A 22,683-nucleotide genomic window follows, 5' to 3' on the forward strand; every position below is an offset into this window, starting at 1 on the left:
TGAGGGGAAAAAAAAGGGTATGGTTTGGACATCTGTTGACAAAGTAAGTTTCAATAACTTGTTTCTAGTTTCTTGTTCTTATGTTTTGAGCATTACATACAAAAGAATCATCTTGCTGCAATGCTACCTACAATAATTTAGTCATCTACCACTAGCAAATCATTTTTTTAGATGCAAGTACTCTCTAAATGCTATCTCAATGTATCATTATCCAAGAGTCTAGCTACCAAGATACAATAAAAACAAGTTTAAACTTTTAACTAAACATTGATTGTTAGACAACCATTAAAAAACAATTATATAAGGAATGGAGGTGGGACATCCATTACAGCACATGTTACAGAACACAGGGTCCTGTGTTCAAGTCTCTGACCCCCACTTGCAAGAGTGGGTGCTTCACAAGTGGTGATGCAGTGATTCTGGTTTCTCTCTTTTGCTCTCTATCTTTCCCTCCCCTTTCAATTTCTTTTCAGCACCAAAATAAATACTTAATTTAAAAGCCCTGTTATTTAATCTATTCTTTAATCTAGATAAAGCTACTTGCGTTGAATGTTCAAGCCACAATTTCATGGATAATTTATTAATGTAAGCAAATCCACATACTGAGGTAGAATTAGTTAACCTTACTGACTTCAGTTAATCATAATCTCCCAATTCAAGATACTCTAGGAAGTTTTAGAAATCAGTATAGTTTGTTAAAAGCTACTACTTTCAACATACTGTTTAGCTTACTAAGATTTTCATACCTGTTATTACAAAGGTAAAAAAAAAAATCTCACTATTGTTGGAAATTCAAATATTAGAATTCCACTTACTGAAAATCAAACATGCAGATGATAAGATCTGTGTATACCTATTGTATAGCAGCACAGTTTGTAATATCCCAAACTTGAAAAAAACCTAGGTCTCCAACAACGAATGAATGGCTAAGACAGCTAATGGGCTATTGTTCAGCTATTAAGTATTATAAATCACCTTCTTCACCCCATCTTGGATGGATCTTGGAGGAACCATGTTAAGTGAGATAAGCCAGAAAGAGAAAAATGAATATAGGACAGTTTCACTTATGAATAGAAGTTTAGATATAAAAACAGAAAGAGGAAATGAAAAGTAAAAACTTGGACTCTGGTGTATTGATTGCACTTGAGTAAAAGATACTGTGAGGAAGGCGAGGGGGAGTGGGGAGGATTTTGGGTCCTGGTGCATGGCAGTGGAGGAGGACCTAAGCTAGTGGTGATGTGCTTTAAAAAAAATGAGAAATTCTACATATGTGCCTGCAATTATATTTACTGTAATCCATTAATCTCTCTAATATAATTAAAAAATTAAACAAGAAAATATTCCTCACTAATTTAATAAAATAATCCACTGGTATTGAATAGAAATAAAGAAAATTGCAATACATTTGGAAGTCACTTATTCACTGTGAGCTTTCTGATTAGAAAGCTAACCAAACAACTCAGATATAAATTTAGGATTAAAGTAACTGGATAGTGCTAAAATCTTATGAAAACCTATTAATGAGAAGATGATAATCAAACTGCTGAATATTCTAAATTAATTTGCATAATTCAGCACATTCATCATTCACATAATTGTTGAGTCTAAATATACTTGTTGGCAAATCATTTCTGAAACATGGCCTAAAAAACAAATGTGTTGGAAAGGTAATTATTTAAATAACTGCACATTCAATTTATCATGAATATAATGAATATAATGTGTGGATTTTTACAACATAATGTCCTAAAAATACCAAAACCACAAATCAGACAACATGTTAAATATTAGATCAATGAAGCATAGACCTATTTGTTTTCATATTACTGCATGTAACATGAGTTGTATTGAAAGCAACAGCTCAAAAACAGAAGCATGACAGAATGATGTAATTATCTATGTTATTCAACCTGTTAACAGAAGAAAGCAGTATATAATCTCCAGGATTATAACTGGAATTCTAAGCTTTAACTATACTACCATAGCCCACAGTCATTTTTTCTTTTTTCTTTCTTTTTAATAAAAGATGCGATACAGAGAGAAATACAGAGGGAGAAAGAGATGGAGAGAAGGAGATATAGCCTCAGCACTGTACCAACTCTTTTTTTCTCTCTCTTTTTTTACTTTCTTTCTTTCTTCCTTCCTTCCTTCCTTTCTTTCTTTTTCTCTTCCTCCCTTCCTTCCTTCCTTCCTTCCTTCCTTCCTTCCTTCCTTCCTTCCTATCTTTCTTTGTACACTACAGAACAACATGTTGACAGGGGTTTGAATTCACACCACTCTCACCACCAGAGTTCTGATTCTTCAGTCTCCCCACTTCAATTTTGAAGCTTCCTCCCCGGAGGAGGGGAAAGAGGACTTGAACCTGTATTCTTGTGCATGCATGGTAATGTATGTGCTCTATAATGTGAGCCACCATCAAGTACTGTACTAATTTATTTATTTACTTATTTTATTGAGGGGTTAATGCTTTACAGTGGATCCATTACATATGCAAACAATTTATAGGCCCCCATAGTTTTCTCCTTCTCCTTCCTCTATATCCCTGCTCAGAGTCCTTTATATTGATGCAATATCATTTATCTTTAAATCCCACAAATCTTACTAAAGAAAGAGGGAAATCAAAACAAATATCAGCACAATTCACTTAATTTGGCACAAATTTGCTTGAAGGAGAAAAAAATTATAGCAAATGGTATTGATTTAGTTTTTTACTCACGTATTTTAATTTATTAAGTGGTAGATTAAATTATTTACAGACTATTTAAACATTAATAAAGATTTTCTCTTATTCCCTTCTCCAAGAAAGAAAAAATAATGATACTTAATACATGTTAACAGTCTATTACCATGTTTTCATGTTACAGTGCTAACTGAACACACAGGTTAATATAAACATTCATTACTTCATAGGTTATATCAGGTTACTATAGCTTAAAGACTGAATTATCACAGGATGGGATGCCACATTAACTTATTATAAAGAACTCACATTATTGTTGTCCAAAATGCATTAGTTTGTCTTTCTCAGTGCACATAGTGATTACAGAAACTCTTTTATTTGTGCAGCCTAAATGACACAAAGTTGAGAGGGTTTCAGGTACATTTTTGGTACATATTACCTGTGAATTCAATCTCAAAATTGGATTTGAAAATTTAATTGCCTTTTTTCTCTATATGCACCTATTTTTTTCATAATTCACTGTCTGTCTCTGTTCCTTTAAGCTGAAAATCAGCCTCTTTAGCATCAAGTAGCAGATGGTCCATAAAACCTTAGAAACTGTCAGATTTCTATTTCACAATATATTTTGCTGACTAAATCTACTTCAGTGGATTATCTTTTCATATGAGAGCAGAAAATGGTAAGAAGAATCTGTTTTTAGTAGTAACCAATTAACTAGTTATTTGAAACTGAACCAACATGAAAGTGTCATTTTATTTTTCACAAATTATGAATATAACTATCAGATGTTGTCAAACTCTTCAATTAGAACACATTCATTACAAGCTTTGCAATCTCTTACCAATTAGAAGAGGTTCAAATTCATTTTGTTAAATTCATAGATTTTTGCATGATGGTAACGGTTAGGTGAAAGAATGCATCTCTGGGAGTCGGGCTGTAGTGCAGCGGTCTAAGCACAGGTAGCGCAAAGCACAAGGACCGGCATAAGGATCCTGGTTCGAATCCCAGCTCCCCACCTGCAGGGGAGTCGCTTCACAGGCGGTGAAGCAGGTCTGCAGGTGTCTATCTTTCTCTCCTCCTCTCTGTCTTCCCCTCCTCTCTCCATTTCTCTCTGTCCTATCCAACAACGACAACAACAATAATAACTACAACAATAAAACAACAAATGGGAATAAATAAAATAAATAACAAAAAAAGAATGCATCTCTGTGAAATGGAGTAGTGTATGTATCTTGCTATGAATACAGCCCAGACTGGAACCCCAACAGCACAAGGAAATATGGCACTGGTGAAATGTATTTGCTGTGGTGTTCTCACCTCTGTCTCTCTGTATGAAAGAAAAAGTAGGGAGCCTGGCGGTAGTGCAGTGGGTTAAGCGCACATAGTGCCAAGCTCAAGGACCAGCGCAAGGATCTCCGTTCTAGCCCCTGGCTCCCCACCTGCAGGGGAGTCACTTCACAGGTTGTGAAGCAGGTCTACAGGTGTCTGTTTTTCTTTCCCCTTTTGTGTCTTCCCCTTCTCTCTGCATTTCTCTCTGTCCTAGCTAACAACGATGACATCAATAACAATAACTACAACAATAAAACAACAAGGGCAACAGAAGGGAAAATAAATAAATAAATAAATATAAAAATTTTTAAAAAGAAAGAAAAAGTGACCCAGAGCAGTGAAACGGTTCCTGAGTTTTCTAGTTTTTGTAATCCCTGCACCCAAGAATGGTAGCTGGATAGCAGTCACCAAGTTTGAGGAGGGAAAGGAGAGAGCAAGATGTTGAGATTCTTAATAGAATAGTTTATTAAAAGCAGAGTAAGCCTCATTGGGAGGGAAGGAATGTAAGGAAAGTTTAAGAAGTGCTTCCACAAAGAAAAAGAGGGGATCATCAAGTGAATTGCTGGCACTGGTCAAGGCCTGGGGTCTTTATAAAAAACTCCAGGGGCCGGGTGATAGTATACCTGGTTAAGTTCACATATTATCATGCACAAGGACCAAGGTTCAAGAACCTGGAATCCACCTTCAGGGGAAAAGCTTCATGAGTGGCGAAGCAGGGCTACAGGTGTCTCTCTGTCTTTCTCTCCCTCTTTTTCTCCCCTTCTCAATTTATTTCTGTTCAATCATTAAATAAAGTTAAAAAAAGAGATTCCTTATCTCTTTAGTCTAGGTGGAGGTTTCACAAATCCCCACATTGTTCTAGCCAACTCTTGATAGTTACCCTCTAGCAATGGTGTGGAAATATTGCCCTCTGCAATCTGTGTGTGTGTGTGGCAACTTCTGCAGCTACATGGTATTTATTTGACTCACTGGAAAATCTGAAGTATGGTGTCTTCTGATGACATGGGAACTAAAGAGCTTTTGATCTTCCTGGAACCTCTCTCCCTGTCTGCCAGAGCTATCCCATTTTGTCTCAAAATCCTGTTTGCAGAAGGGTCTGACACGCTAAACAGAAAATTGAAATAATCTAAACAGGAATTATCATAGATAACAAAAATTAAAAATATAGAGAATAGGAAACTTGGTTCTTTTCTCCTGTATTCTTAAGAGATTCAGAAAATATATGCTGCCTTCAGAGGGTTGAAAATCTGCTCTAGACTTAAAAAAAAAAATTTAATATTTATTTATTTTCCCTTTTTGTTGTCCTTGTTTTTTCAGTTGTTGTAGTTACTGTTGTTGTTGTTGTTATTGATGTCATTGTTGTTGGATAGGATGGACAGAGGAGGGGAAGACACTGAGGGGGAGAGAAAGATAGACAACTGCAGACCTGCTTCAACGCTTGTTAAGCGACACCTCTGCAGGGGTTTGAACTGAGATCCTTACCAGGGTCTTTGTGCCTTGCACTACCTGTGCTTAACCTGCTGTGCTACAGCCCAACTCTGTACCCTAGACTTTTATAAAGTTAAAAGATTTGATATTTTTATTACTTTCCTTTTCTACTTTTATGGTGCTTTAAATTTAGCTTTTGGAACTTTTGAACAGGAGTAGTGAGATCACATAGAAATCAGATCACAGATTGATTTTTTTTCTTATTATTATTTAACCAAATAAAATTACTTCATGCCTGGGAGCATATAGAAGCTTAATTAAGTTTCAGTTCCCATCTCACTAGGCAAAGTAAATATCAAAAAAGAAAAGCATTTAAATAATTTTGGAAGCTTTGGGGAACACTGAATATCAGATGTTACATCCTTTATTTATATGTCTCAGACATATAAATGCAAATGTGGCAAGATAACATTAAAAGACTTTTTTGTTGTGACAGGTAAATGATATAGATTTTTATAGATTACTTTTTGTGACATCAGCAAGATAGTGGGAATGGAAGTTTGACACCTGTTTGGTTCCACTGAAGAGAGACTTAAGAACAATAAACAGATCAATATGCTTTGTGGAATCCATTCAATACTTAGAACACCTTTTTACTTCACATGAACTTATCACCAACCATCTGGAGACTAATAGGAAAATGTTTGTCATTTATTTTCCATTGTCTTATTCCTGGTCTAAAATCTGTGTGACCTATAGGGAGCATAGTCCTAGCTCCCCACTTCTCTTTGGAAAAGAAAGGCAGAAACACTGGATTTAATGTGAAGACATATGAAGGAGGTACACAAAGGAGTTTGTTTCTTTTTTACCTGAATCATCTCAGTGATAAGAAAGAACAAGATACTGAGGATTGAATAGAAAAAAAAAACTAAAGTTTTGAGCTAACATCTACTCAAGTCTTGTACACCCTCTTTCTAGCTCACTGTAGGCAAAATGGGTGAAATTTGTTAACTCAGGCATTCTCTCATAAAATCCAATATCTTGACATTTGTGAGGACTGCCTGAGGGATGATGTCCTTCTTACCTATTGAAATAGAGCCAAAATAAGCAATTCAGTTCATCTACATACTGATTAATAAAAATATGTGGGAGTCCGGTGGTAGTGCAGTGGGTTAAGCGCAAGTGGCTGCAAAGTGCAAGAACCGGCTTAAAGTTCCCAGTTCGAGCCCCAGCACACCACCTGCAGGGGAGTCGCTTCACAAGCGGTGAAGCAGGTCTGCAGGTGTCTATCTTTCTCTCTCCCTCTCTCTCTTTCCCTCCTCTCTCCATTTCTCTCTGTCCTATCCAACAACGAAGACATCAATAACAACAATCAATTGCAACAACAATAACTACAACAATAAAACATCAAGGGCAACAAAAGGGAATAAATAAATAAATATAAAAATATTTAAAAATATATGTTGCCTCATTCTTAATAGAGGTTCTTTATTAAAAATTAAGCATATTACTATTCAGAGATGAAAACCCTCCTCTCCCCCAGTGCAATATATACATATATAATGTTTCTTAGGAAAGGGGGCCTTCCCTCCAGTGACCTTATTGCCTCTTTAAAAGGTTCTCTAGGTACTTAGGGCAGTCAGACAGATGCAGCAGCAAGTAACCATACAAATTACTTCTCATTGTTTTCCAGGTGTGGAGGGTTGAGCTAACAGTGTCAGTTTTCAGACCCACAGCCTGAGGGGGTTGGTGGGGCTCCTTCTTTGTTGCTCAGTTATACTGTCTTGAATTGTTACAGGAGTCAGCATACTTTAGGAACCTGGAGGAAAGAAAAGGTTACTGCTCCAGAGTCTCTGCTGAGTATAAGGCTGAGTTTAATACAGATCGGCATACCTAACTGTGAATGTAGAAACTGGGATGATAAAACTGCAGACCTAGCCAGGAAATGCCAAAGATATCTAAGAAGCATTAGATACTTAAAGGGCCAAAGAAAGCTTGATCTTAGAAGTCCTAGAGGGGCTGACACCTGAGGCTGGACTTACTTCCTGTAAGTCAGAAATTTGTATATAGTTAAGTTGCTATTCTTTTTTTCTTTTCTTTTTTCTTTTCTTTTCTTTTCTTTTCTTTTCTTTTCTTTGTCTTTTTTTTTTTTTTTTTTTTCCCGGGGTTATTGCTGGGGCTCAGTGCCTGCACTACAAATCCATTGCTATTCCTGGAGGCTATTTTTCCCCTTTGGTTGTCTGTTGTTAAAATTTCGGAGGCTCTAGCCAGGCGGGGCTAGCTTCACGGGCGGGTAACAGAGACGCGGAGACAACGGCTGGGCAGGGAAGCTATATTTCTTTATTCAAGAACAACGATTCATAAACTAAGACAAACTAATCACCAAACAGAACTCTGCTGTCTCTTTGCGGCGGCACAAGCACTCTCTCTTACTCTCGAACTCAGGAACCCAGGAACTCTGGCACTCTGGAACTCTCTCTTACTCTGGAACTCAGGAACTCTGGCGGGGTCCCTAGGGGCGGGGCCGAGCGGGCCGTGAAATTAACAGGACTGATGCAATTCTCTTGGTGGGGGAGAACTACCCAATGTAAAGCATACAACAATTCCCCCTTTTCTTTTAACTAAATGGCTACAGTATCAAGGGTGTGGGGTGAACAGAAACATATATCATACAGGCATTTTTAAAAAAGAAACTGGCACAAACATGGAGAAACATGCAAGCAAATAGCAAGAACCAGTGTACTGCTAAGGGAAAGCCTGAGGGGGCCATATCTGCCTCTGTGGGCTAAACTTTATCAGCTTAAAAAAAAATTTCTTGCCTCTGGGGGGCTACTTGCCTCGACGAGCATTTGCATGGGGGCGGGGAATGGCCTAGAGTCCCAAAGGCAGCTGGCTGCAATTTACTTACTATGAAACAAAACTTGTTATTAGCATATCTACTGCACGATCCAATGTTTCTAATAGAGAAGGAATTTGAGACTTTTACATATCAACAACGTCTTTTAACCTTTTGTTACACCCATTCAAGATGGAGTCACGTTGTACTCAGGAAAGGAAACCTCAGGCATGAGAATAATTAGCATAGCCATTGTGCGATCTACCATTTCTAATAGAGAAGGTAATGGAGAGTTTTACATATCAACAAGTCTATTTAACCTTTTGTTTAGACCAACTTAGTTAAAATATATTGCTTGTTAACTAATTTTTACCTTAGACTTTAAATGTAAGTTAATTTTATCTTTATGAGAATTACATTGAAAACCTTTTTCATTTAACTTTGACTAGTAAGAATTTAGCCTTAAAGTTACTGTTTACCAAACTTTAAACATACACATAAACATGGTCATTAATACACAAGGAGAGAAACCTTTGTTACGAAGACATGTCATTTTAAACACGAATTTAAATCTGTACTGTCTTAGTTGTTGGGGGGGGCGGGGGTTCACCATCCGGAGGTGGCTTCCCGCGCAGCTTCACTTTTAGGAATTGCAGGTTGTGATCTCTGCACAAATCTCTGCGTACTCCAGCTTGTCTGCCTTCAGACTGGACCGGCGGCTGGAGAGCTCATGTGCCCAGTTTCGGCAGGGAGCCCGGGGGTCCGGGAGGCCCGGGATTGTTCCAGAATTCATAGCAAGAGGGCAGGCAGGCCAGTTTTGTAGAAGGTGTGGGCCTAGGTGCCCAGGGGTGGCGGCCATGATAGGCTGCCGCGGCCCTGCCCCATGGCCCTGCCATGTCTGCTGCCCTGCTCGCAGTGGCCGAGCAGCGTGGAGGGATCACGCATCCAGTGCCCTGCGCCACGCGGTGGAGAGCCGGCTCCTGTGGGCTGGCCTCGGGCTCTTGCGTGTTGGCATCGGGCTCTAGCATGTTGACGTCAGCCTCCTGCGGGCTGCGGGGCTCTTGTGTGCTGGCGTCGGCCTCCTGCGGGCTGCGGGGCTGCGGGCGCGGTGCGCGGGGTTGTTTGGGCGCAGCCGGCTGGCTGGCTGTTTAACCAGGTGGAAACGGCAGCTCCGCTGCCTCGCCTCCGCCCGCTGGCTATTCCCGCTGGCTGTTCTGAGTTCGCCCGAGCGAGTGGAAACCACAGAGTGATCCAGAGATAAATGTTCCAGAAACAGCAAAACAGTCTCGTGAAGAAAGAGCAGAGGCCTTTGGAGATCTCTTCACAAGCAGAAAAGAAGGCCATAGTGCATAGTTAGCCAAATTGTCTTTACTTATCTGAGAGATGCGCAGGTCAGGTCCATGTGGGCGCCATTTGTTGTTAAAATTTCGGAGGCTCTAGCCGGGCGGGGCTAGCTTCACGGGCGGGTAACAGAGACGCGGAGACAATGGCTGGGCAGGGAAGCTATATTTCTTTATTCAAGAACAACGATTCATAAACTAAGACAAACTAATCACCAAACAGAACTCTGCTGTCTCTTTGCGGCGGCACAAGCACTCTCTCTTACTCTTGAACTCAGGAACCCAGGAACTCTGGCACTCTGGAACTCTCTCTTACTCTAGAACTCAGGAACTCTGGCGGGGTCCCTAGGGGCGGGGCCAAGCGGGCCTGTGAAATTAACAGGACTGATGCAATTCTCTTGGAGGGGGAGAACTACCCAATGTAAAGCATACAACAGTTGTCCTTGTTATTTAGGTTTTGTTGTTGTTGTTATTGCTGACATTGTTGGATAGGACAGAGAGAAATCAAGAGAGGAGAGGAAGACAGAGAGGGAGAGAAAGATAGACACCTGCCCGAGAAGCGACCCCCCTGCAGGTGGGGAGACTGGGCTTGAACCGGGATCCTTATGCCGGCCCTTGTGCTTAGCTAGTTGCTTTTCTTATTCCTGACTATCATAGACATTAATCAAAATATCGTTCAGGTGCTTTCTCATCAGGAAATCCTTACTGGGAAAGAATCTGCTTCCATACTTGTACATTTGTTGTCGGACTTTTCCCTGATAATTCCATACTGAAAAGTCAACCACTGATTTCTTTTTCCTTTACTTTCCTTATAAATGACCTTTTCTCTGGATCATCTTGATTATAGAAACTTGCCTGTGACAATATTTCTTCAGATTGCTAAATCAAGATTATCACTTTTTTTTTATTTTTTTTATTTTTTATTTTATTTATTTATTTATTTATTTATTTATTTTTAACAAAACCATAGGGTAGGAGGGGTACAACTCCACACAATTCCCACCGCCCAATCTCCATATCCCACCCCCTCCCCCGATAGCTTTCCCATTCTCTATCCCTCTGGGAGCATGGACCCAGGGTCATTGAGGGTTGCAGAAGGTAGAAGGTCTGGCTTCTGTAATTGCTTCCTCGCTGAACATGGGCGTTGACTGGTCGGTCCATACTCCCAGTCTGCCTCTCTCTTTCCCTAGTAGGATGGGTCTCTGGGGAAGCTGAGCTCCAGGACACATTGGTGGGGTCTTCAATCCAGGGAAGTCTGGCTGGCATCCTGATGACACCTGGAACCTGGTGACTGAAAAGAGAGTTAACATACAAAGTCAAACAAATTGTTGAGCAATCATGGACCCAAAGCTTGGAAAAGTGGAGAGGAAGTATTAGGGAGGTACTCACTGCAAACTCTAGTATACTTCTGCTTTCTTACTTTGGTGCCATACTCCAAACTCAGTCAATTTCTGCTTTGCGTTTCTACTTCTTTTTTTTTTTTTTAACATGCATAACATTCCCCAGTGAAAGTGCTATTCTATCACCTTTGTCTGAATAATTAGAGCTAATTAAAGAAAACATACCATCACCTTTGCCATATTCTGCTAGAAGAAAGTTGAAGGTTCTTTACAAACCTAACAATTGCACAAAGGAATATGCTCCAGGAGGTATTTAGGAATATAGAGAGTCACTCTAGGGTTGGTCTATGAAAAAAAAAAAATGCATAGTATTGTATGGGCAGTTACTTTTAAATTTTGGGTGTTTGTAGTCAAAGTTTAGGTACTTGACTTAAACTTGGAAATCATCAGTATAGGGAAAATACACTATCTGAAGCCATAAAGTGACCAAAGACATTAGAATGTATTGAAAAGAAGATCAGGGGCTGGGTGATAGCACAGCAGGTTAAGCTCATATGGTGAAGAACAAGAACCAACATAGGGATGCCAGTTTGAGCCCCCTGTTCCCCACCTGCAGATAACCCTGAAGGCAAAAACCAAACAAACAAACAAAAAAACACAGAAGCAGTGTGGTCCTGGAGGGGGCACAGTGGATAAAGCACTGGATTCTCAACCATGAGGTCCTAAATTCAATCCCAGCAGCACATCAGCACATGTAACAGAGTGATATGTGGTTCTTTCTCTCTCCTCCTTTCTCATGAATCAGTAAATAAATTCTTAAAAAAAAAAAAAGACCAAAGAGTAAAACTTCATTTACTTCGACATAAAGAGAGGATAGATGAATAGATAGATTAGTAAGGTGATGTTACAGGTCACGACTAGGCTGTTGCCTTTGGTTCATGATCCCAATGAATTAAGGTGTGTAAAGTGATATAGAAAAGTTTCAAGGTGGGAGTTGGGTGGTAGCACAGTGGGTTAAGCGCATGTGGCGCAAAGTGCAAGGACCAGTGTAAGGATCCCTGTTTGAGCCCCCGGCTCCCCACCTGCAGGGGAGTCACAAGTGGTGAATCAGGTCTGCAGGTGTCTATCTTTCTCTCTCCCTCCTCTCTCCATTTCTCTCTGTTCTATCCAACAACGAGGACAACAATAATAACTACAACAATAAAACAGCAAGGGCAACAAAAGGGAATAAGCAAATAAATATTGAAAAAAAAAAAAGAAAAGTTACAAGGGTCCATAATTCACCCAGTTAAGGGCACACAATACTAAGCTCGAGGACGTGCTCAAGGATCCAGGTTCGAGACCCACTCCATACCTGTCGGGGGGGTGGGCACTACAAGAATGGTGAAGCAAGTCTGCAGGTATCTTTCTCATTCCTTCTCTACCTCTTCTCCCACTCTCAATTTCTTTCTGTCCTTTCATATAAAATGAAAAAACAAACAGAAAAAGGAAAAAAAAAATGTCCGTCTGAAGTTGTGGATTGGTAGTGCTGGCACCTAGTCCCAGAAACTGGAGGCAAAAAAAAAAAAAAAAAAAAAAAGGAAAGGAAAAGAAAAGAAAAAGAAAACTTACATGTCCCAGAATTCCTGGTACCAAGCAACAAATAAAAAATAAGTGTCCCAAAGGAAGAATGCAAGGCAAATGATTGGACGAGAGAGAAGCTTTAACTCTGAGTCATAAATATCAAGAAACAGATGAGGAAGGAAAAAAAAAAAAAAGCAACAGCATGAAGAAGGAGATGCAGCTGGAACTGCATAGACATATGGAACTGAGCTGAGCAGAAGACACATATGGGCTGGATACAGCAAGCGGAGAAGCAATTACTGGAGGTAGAAGGAGATAGTATAGTCATCATGGACATTTCTTTGCAGAGTGTTTTTCAATGTCTCAGTCAATTTAATCTCGTTTTTATACAGTTAATGTCTATTGGTTTTATAGTATGGACACAGGATCATTGTGGGGCACAGAGGTGGGAAGTTTGGCTTTTGTAATTGCTTCTCCACTGGACATAAATAGGCATTGGCAGGTCGATCTCCCATTCTGTTTCTATCATTCCCTTGTGGGACAGAGCTCTGGAGAGGTGGGGTTCCAGAACACATTAGTGAAATAGTCTTCCCAGGGAAGTCAGGTTTGCAGCATGGTAGGATCTGCAACTTGTTGACTGAAAAGCATTAAGATATAAATCAGAACAAACTGTTTAATAATCAGTAACCTAAAAGTAAGACTAGAACGGAAGAGATTTGGGCTCTCCATTTTGGAAAAAAGCTAGGAAGTCTATTTTAGGTGTATTCTAAGGGGCCTATGACTTTATTAATTTTTGCCTGAGCCCAACAACTAACTTGCAGGTGTGCTAAAAGACTGTCTGGGCAGATTGTTTCAGAGTTGGAAATAGGACTAGAAAGCTGGAACAAGGCAGAGAGTAGCTCCCAAATATGGGGAAAGTATATAAATACTGTTAACTGTAGACCCCATTGATCTGATCTGGGGCCCATGTCTATTTATATTCAGCAGAGAAGCCTTGTATTTATATTCAGCACAGCATCCCTGTAGGTCTAAGATCACATCCCATGGTTATAACTAGGAACAGTCTATGCTGTGCTTATTTCAGGACCCATCATCCTTGAGTAGCCTACAGAGTATGTTGATCAAGCTTCCCTTCAGATAGCAGGGATGTCTCTACCATTGTTACTCTACATTGAAGGCAAGATCCTGTAGAGGCCCACAAGTAGGTTACAGTGTTGTTCCTGATGAAGATGACCAGTGGTAGTGGAGAGAGGGATCTGTTAGAAGTTCTTTACTTTTATAACTAATGCTGATATACATGCTTGTGGTAAACAAACACTTTTCACTCTAGGCACATACCTAGACTTGGAGCTTTTGGTCATATGGTAATTCTATGTATATATGAAATTGGTTTATACACAACTACATTTCCTATTCCAGCTAGAAACATACAACATTACAGTTACTGTACAAAATTTCTAAATCTTTTGATTTTTTTTGTTTTTATCATCATTGAAGATTCACTGCTTTAAGATGATTTTTCTAGTATGGAAGAGATCACATATTTGCCAAAGTAACACATTATTCAAGGGAGCTATTTTGTAAGCCCTGATGTATTTGTAATACTTAAATTGTTTATACTAAAATGCATAATTAACTTAAACATAATGCATTACAGTGGTAATGCCTTTTCTTACAATTTTGACTTGTATTTTATTACTGTCAAATGATGTTGACAAGATATTTTTGTGTGAATTGACCATACATAAAAAATAATCTTTGGAAAAATGATTGTTGCACCCAGGTGATGGCACACCTGGTTAAGTGTGTATATCACCATTTGCAAGGAGCTGGGTTTGAGTCTCTGTTCTCTACCTGTAGAGCTATAGAGGGGATGCTTCCCTGGAGTAAAGCAGGTACTATAGGTGTCTCTCTACTTCTCTCCCACTATAGCTTCCTTCCCCTCTCAATTTCTCACTGCCCTGTCAAATAACATAGAAAAAATGACTACCAGGAGCAGTGGATTTATAGTGAAGGCACTGAGTCCCAGTGATTACTCTCATGGCAATAAAAAAAATTAAAAATAAATAAATAAAAAGAAAGAAAGAAAAATTACTGGCTTTATTCATTAAAACATATAATAAATAGTATTTATATTTTTGAATTAATAGGTATAAAGATTCCTGAATAGTATGATTAGATTATCATACGTAGTAATACCTCTATATTTTCATTTTCCAAGCCTTTTTGAATTTGAAGTTAATAGTTTTTGGTAAGAGTATAGATTACAGAACATAGATCCACACTAAAATAACCATCAAAACTTTTGCTCCCATCCTCTTGATAGCCACCATAGTTATCACAAATCTTAGACACTGTGTTTACTTTTGTTTATCGTTAATTTTTTTTGCAAGTTCATGTGTTTCACTTCTCTAGATTCCACTTATGAGTGAAACCATTTCCTTTATACTTCTTATTTCACTAAAAATAATCGTATCTGTTAGTTTTTATAATATTTTTATTTATTTATTATTGGATAGAGACAGAGAAATTGAGAGAGATGGGGAGATAGTGAGGGAGACAGACAGAGAGATAGCTATAACCCTGCTTCACCACTTGTGAAGCTTTCCACCTGCAGGTAGGGACCAGGGGATTAAGCCTAGGTCCTTGTGCACTATAGTGTGTACACTAAACCAGGTGCACCACTGGCTGACCCCTCATAATCATAACTATTTCAATCCTTTTGTCCCAGAGGAAACATTTTTGATAGCAGAATAATATTCCATGGATTATATGACACATAGTTTCCTTATCTGATCGTCTGTTGTTGGGCATTTAGGCTACTTCTCTTTTTTGGTTATTGTGAATAATGCAACTATGAACCTATGCATACATATGTCCTTTCAAATTAACCTTTTGGATAAATGCCCAAAGTGTCATTGGCGAATCATAAGGTATTTCCATTTCTATTTAAGAACTCACCATACAATTTTTAAGGGAGCTACACCAGTTGGCATTCCCACCAGCAGAGTAACATAGTGACTTTCTTCACAATCTCACCAGGCTAAGTGCATGTGTTGCAAAGTACAAGGACCTTCGTAAGGATTCCAGTTCGACACCCCCACCCCGACTCCCCACCTGCAGGGGAGTTGCTTGAAAAGCAGTGAAGCAGGTGTATAGGTGTCTTTCTCTCCTCCTCTCTGTTTTCCCCTCCTCTCTCAATTTCTTTCTGTCCTATCCAACAAGGAAGACATCAATAACAATAATAACTACAACAATAAAACAACAAGGGCAACAAAAGGGAATAAATAAATATTTAAAAAGTAAAATAAAAAAAAAAACTAAGAATAGAGGAGTCGGGCAGTAGAGCAGTGAGTTAAGCACACCATGCCAAGCACAAAGACTGGCATAAGAATCCAAGTTTGAGCCTCAGGATCCCCACCTGCAGGGGATTCGCTTCATAAATAGTGAAGCAGGTCTACAGGTGTCTTTCTCTCACCCTCTCTGTCTTTCCCTCCTCTCCTTTCTCCACTGCTCTCTGTCCCATCCAGCAACAATGTCATCAGTAACAATGACAGTAATAATACTATCCATAGCAATGACAAAACAAGGGAAACAAAAGGGAAAAAATAAATAGCCTCCAAGAGCAGTGGATTCATAGTGCAGGCACCAAGTCCCGGCAATAACCCTGAAGTCAAAAAAAAAAAAAAAAAAAAAAAAAAAAAAAAAACTAAGAATAGTGTAAGTACCTAAACATATTGAGGGAGAATGGTTAAATGTAATCTCAGTAGTGAGGTCGACAAGATAGTTTACCAGAGAGGATATCTGTTTTATATTCTGTATAATCCAGATTTGAGTCAAGCCCTCACTGCGCTGGGAGAAGTTTTGGTGTTGTATTGTCTTTCACTTCCCCCTTTCATCTCACTGTCTCTGTTCCTTTATCTGAAAAAAAAATTGACAGAGAGGTGAAGCCTGGTGATAGAAACAATAATTAATTTAAAAATCCCAGTAGTTATTATAGTCAAATAATTAAGTTTTATGTTGAAGTAGCTTTTTAGTAAAGTCAGAATTTGAGGATAATGCAAATAAAATTATGTTTTGAGTTTTGACTCCATTATTTTTTTATTTTGATGTACTAGAATAAGACTCGATTTTTTTTTGTTTTTGAGAACATTCCTTTTTATTTTTACATATTTGCTTATTTGCTTTGTATTGCTTCTCATATATCCACCCACCCCATCAATTTCTTAATTAAAAAAAAAATAGAAATTGGTGTTAGTGGTGGCACACCTTGTTGAGCACATATTACAAAGCACAAGGGCCCAGGTTCAGTGATATAGAAAATGTATCTTCAGGCCTGGGTGGTGACGCACCTGGTTGAGTGCACATGTTACAATGCACAAAGACCTGGGTTTGAGCCCCCATTGCCCACCTGCATGGGGAAATCTTTGCAAATGTTAAAGCAGTGTGGCAGGTGTCCCTCTGTCTCTCCCTCTCTATCATTCCCTTCCTTCTCAATTTATGGCTGTCTTTATCCAAAAATAAATAAAGATAATAAATAATAAAATAAATTAGAAATTTACTATGAAAATACTGCAGTAACTTATTTCTTCTATGCTCTTTCCTTACCTCTGTTGTGACTCACCTTTCCTTCAAAAGACACCACTATTGTTTGATTTTATCCTAATAATACCCATGCTTTTTCCTTAGGACATGATTTTATAATAATAACAAGTAAATCTAAAAGTATATTATTTTTCCTTTCATCCTTTCTTTATTCCTTTTTTAAAATTTTGTATTTATTTATTTATTTATATTTATTTTTGCCGCCATGGTTATCACTGGGGCTTAGTTCTTTTACTACTATTCTACATTTCCTACCAGTCACATTTTTCCTTTCCTTTTTGATACATATATATAGAGAGAGAAATTGAGAGAGGTATGGGGGTGGAAAGATGGGGGAAAGATGGGGGAAAGATGCTTTACCATTTATGAAACTTCCCCCTGCAGGTGGAGGCCTGAGGCTTGAACCCTGATATTTAAGCACAATACTATGGTCACTCTACTGGATGCACTGCCACCAAGCCCCAGGTTACTCTATTTATTTAATATGCACTTTTCCAAGAACCAAACCATTATAACTGACTAATTCTAGTCTGTCGGGTCTCTGGCGGGGTGATCTCCAGGGGAAAGGTAATGGACCGGTTCTTTCTAGAGTAAAGACACCAGGGAGCCCTTCAGCATGCTCAGAACTCCTTTATTAGCAAGGTGGACATGAGTTAAATAGAAAACCAAACAAAGGGAATTATTATTGAAATATGTCAGAAAATACAGGTTTCTTAAAGATCAGCTTGCCCTTATGGTAGGGGGCTGGTATGACAGGAATTGAGATATAAGATAGTTATTCCCCATGATGCAAGCAACTTAATTATCCAAAGGTATCTGAGAGAAGCATAGGGGCTAAACCAGTAGGGTGAGACAGAGAGAAGATGGATATCAAAAGGCCATATAGTTTGGAATTTCTCTTGTCTGGGGTCTGAGGTGTATGATGGAGTGTGTGATAAGGTGTGTTCTTCTGTGATCAGAAGGTGACTTTGAATAAGTGAATCTGTGGCCATGTGGCCTGCAGTTAATGGAGGGAAGTATTGGGGTTTCTGTGGGCCTGAGAGTCAAGAAGGCAAGAACTAAGTCTGAGTTTCCTCCCTTTTGCTCACCTCGGTTGAGAGAGACTCACCAGGAGGTTATCTTCTTAGACCTCCATCCAAGGATGGGGGTAGTTCTCCCTAAGCTCTGTCAGTCTTACACATAGTCCCAACACTAGTCCTCTTTCAAAATTTCTAGATAATTTTTTTTAAATTATGCTATTCCTTAGATAATCAACTTTATTGTTTTTTTATATATTTATTTTATTTTCCCTTTTTTGTTGCCATTGTTGTTTAACATTGTTGTGGTTATTGATGTTGTTGTTGTTGGATAGGACAGAGAGAAATGGAGAGAGGAGGGGAAGACAGAGGGGGAGAGAAAGATAGATACCTGCAGACCTGCTTCACCCCTTGTGAAGCGACTCCCCTGCAGGTAGGGATCCGGGGGCTCGAACTGGGATCCTTAGGCCAGTTCTTGCGCTTTGTGCCACCTGTGCTTAACCCGTTGAGCCACCGCCTGACTCTCAATCAACTTGATTGTTTATTATCAGCATGTCTTCAAGGAATCTACTGCAAAAAATAAAGGAACTCATTGATGAAGGGGGCTTTTTTTGCATATATTCATTTTTCACCCATATAATGCACTTTGAGTAGCACAAAAGGATATTTTAGTTCTAGAAATTTTACTGAAGTATTTTCTAATAAAAGTGAAAATTAAGACCTCCAAATATTCACATTTAATGTGTTTGAAAATTTCTTAAAGTATGGAAAGAAAGGAAATATACTCTCAAATTAAAAACCTTTCTTTCTTAAACTATATAATTTGGTAATTAATCATGTAAAAATAACTTTATAGTCTTAAGTGCTTTCAACATGAGAAAATATTTTATATTCTTGTGGACAAAGCATACAATAAAACCAATGAGTCTAGAAGAATGTCTGTTGGAGGCACTAATAATTTTAAGCGTTACAGTTGTTTCAAATATCACAAGCATAATATCAGTTGAAGATACCTTTATAAAACACAAAATTGTCTTGTTAATAAAATAAATCAAAGTAAATTGTTCTCTTTGACCTTTCCCACAGTTCGGAGAACACTAATGGTTGTGACTGATAACAAGTCAATCATTTATATAATTATATCCATTAGACCTCATGGGTATCAGAGACATTATTCATGTCTATTAATTCCTGTCTATTAATCAGCTGCTTTGGCAAAGTCTAGCTAATTTCTTTCTCCTGTGCCACCAATATCATTAGTAACATATTACTCCCATCAGTCAAAAAAGCTTCATGATGAACCTCTGTCATTGTTTCATATGTGTTACCTCCTTGGAATTATTAAAAGGTGCTATTTTAATATTTATATCTGCAACATAATTGTTTTTCAAGTGAGAACATTATGAAAATAAATCTGTCATATGAATGTATGCAATGATAAATAACTCACAAATGTTTTACATAAGTCAATTAGCCTGATTACTCTGAGGACAGTATATGACTTGGTAATGGGTTTAATGAGGTTTATATTTCTCCTCGTTTTTGGACTAGTAAGAGTTTTCAGGCCTCTAAATCACATTAGAATTAAGTTTGATCTTCCACAACTTTTAGCAGAAAGTAACTGGATGCTAAAGTTTCAAATATTTAGCCTACTTGATAGAATTTTTTTTATGATTGATGAATGGAGCCATGATAGAGGAAGGGGAAGACTATATGAAACGACTGATAATATGTTCAACTGTCATATAAGCAAAAATAGGTGAAATTTGAAATATTTAAAATCAAACTGCAAAACTGGAACTCCAGATTGTAGGAATCTGTGTAATTAAATAGTTAAGAACCTTTGTTAAGTTTATATTAGACGCCTTAAAATCATATTGATAAAGGCAGTTAGGTTGCACATATATTAAAATAGTACTTGTTAATATTACCATGGAGGTAGCACATATCTAACAATGGCAGAGGCTGACTTTTCCGGCAACCTAAAATATACAGAAAAACTCTAGTACAACATCAACAACCATCCATGGGAAAAGAGATGAAAATGGACAGAGGACATGTGAAATGAGAGTGGTGATGTTGAGCACTGCCAATTTACATGACCAGCACTCTACTACATCACTGCTATACAATTTTAAGTCCAAGTGGTAGATGAACAAGTAGATAATTTAGTGAGTAATAGCTCATCTATTTTATAGAGGAAATGTTAGCTTACAGGATCGGTATAAGAGTGTCCTGGAAGGAGCGTTCCACAACTGAAGGTAAGTGTTTACACTGCATACTTTGCCTTCTAGCATATCATCATCTTCCTCCACCATACATAAGTCCCTGGAGACACTCCCATCACTAAAAAAAAAAAAAAAAACTTTTCTACCATCCCCGAATCAAAGTCTGTATTTTCAACTAAGGTATCACCCTATATTATCCTTGTCTTGTTTATTAGGTCTGATGTATAATTAAGATTATCCAGGGGGGCTGAGCAGTGGTTCAGCAGCTTAAGTGAACATAGCACGAAGGGAAAAAAACTGGTGTAAGGATCCCAGTTCGAGGCCCCGGCTCCCCAACCAGACGAGTTCACTTCACAGGCAGTGAGGCAGGTCTGCAGGTGTCTATCTTTCTCTCCCCCTCTCTTCTCCTTCTCTCTCAATTTCTTTCTGTCCTATCCAATAACAGCAACATTAATAGCAACAACAATAATAACCACAACAATGATAAAGCAACAAGAGCAACAAAAGGGGAAAAAATAGCCTCCCTGGAGGATAAATAAATAAATAAATAAATAGATTATCCAGTATTCATCCTTCTCTTCTTGTTTATTTAATTCAACTTAATACCCTCTAGTTCACTGCAAGTTGAAGGGGAAAAATATTTCATTGTTTCTTCCATATAGGCAATACTCACACACACACACACACACACACACACACACACACACACACATATAATTTTATATTCACTAGGGTATTTTTCCCCAAAATTTTAGGTATTAAAATAACTCTTCCATGAACATAGGCAGCATAGATCTTTCTCATATATGTTTTTTACTTGGGATAGATGTCTATGAGAAGAATTGTAAGTTTGTATAGTAAGTACATTATTAATGTTTTTAAGAATCTCCAGACTGTTTTAATATGGGCACTGTTTTTTATTTAACTTAAGTATCACTTTACTGAGGGAATATTGAGTTAAAAGTTTGTTGTTCTCACCAGGGCATAAGTGCTACATGTCTCTCTCTCTCTCTCTCTCTCTCTCTCTCTCTCTCTCTCTCTCTTTTTCCACTGGGTCTTGGTGCTTGCCCTATGAATCCACTGCTCCTGATGGGCATCATTTTTCCATTGTTGTTATTGTTATTATTATTGTTGTTATATTGTTTCACTGTTGCTATTGCTCTGTTGTTGTTGCTGCTGTTGTTGGATAAGACAGAGAGAAATTGAGAGAGGAAGGGAAGACAGAAAAGGACAGAAAGACACCTGTAGAACTGTTTCACTGCTTGTGAAATGAACCCCTTGCAGTTGGGGGCCCGGAGTCTCAAAATGAGATCCTTGAGTTGATCCTTGTGCTTCCCATTACATGGCCTTAACCCAGTGTGTTACCACCCGGGGCTCTCTCTCTTCCTATCACCCCTCCTCAATAGTGTTCTGGCAGTCTGTATGCAATGAATAACTAAAGCTAATAATTTTAAGTGTAGAAAATTAAAAAAAAATGTGATGACCTTATTCATAGGCAGAAGTTGAAAAACAAGATCAGAAAACTTTAAGAAGAACCTGGTTTGGAGTTGGTGTATTGCACCAAAGTAAAAGACTCTGGGGTGGATCTGGGGGAAAGTACAGGTCCTTGCAAAGGATGACAGAGGACCTAGTGGGGTATGTATTGTTATGTGGAAAACTGAGAAATATTATGCATGTACATTATATTGTATTTATTGGTGACTGTAATACATTAATACCCTCCAAAGAAAGGGGGACAAAGAAATAAAGTGGTTTTAGAATTATTTAGTTAACATTGGTTTACAAAATTATAAGATTCAGGGTTATAGTTTCACACCTACATATATGTGTGAACAACTCACTGAAACAGCCCCCAAAGTCCCTGTACAGTCCCCATAACCACCATATTTTTAAAAGTCCAAGAAAAAGTTTTAGTACTGATTTTGCAAGTTCATTTGCTTTATTCATCTTTATTCCTCTTATGAATGAAACCAATTAGCATGTGTTTTTTTGTCTCCATATTCCACTTCCAGTTTTATACATTTTGTCCATAAGCATATAACATCATCATCATCATTTTTAATTTCATAATAGACAGCACACTTGTCTACCCATTCACAATCAAGAATATCCCCAAGTGTTTCTACCTATCACTTCCTTGCTTTAGGCTTAGAAACATATTCATGAATTATCATATCTCTTTAAGTGAGATGAAACCTCTCTAAATAAGAATATCATGGGGGCTGGGTGGTGGCACACCGGGTCAAGCACATATAGTAAGATGCACAAAGACCCGTTCAAGGATCCCAATTCAAGACCCCTGGTTCCCCACCTGCAAG

This window comes from Erinaceus europaeus, chromosome 8 (genome assembly GCF_950295315.1).
Source record: "Erinaceus europaeus chromosome 8, mEriEur2.1, whole genome shotgun sequence".
Taxonomy (NCBI): domain Eukaryota; kingdom Metazoa; phylum Chordata; class Mammalia; order Eulipotyphla; family Erinaceidae; genus Erinaceus; species Erinaceus europaeus.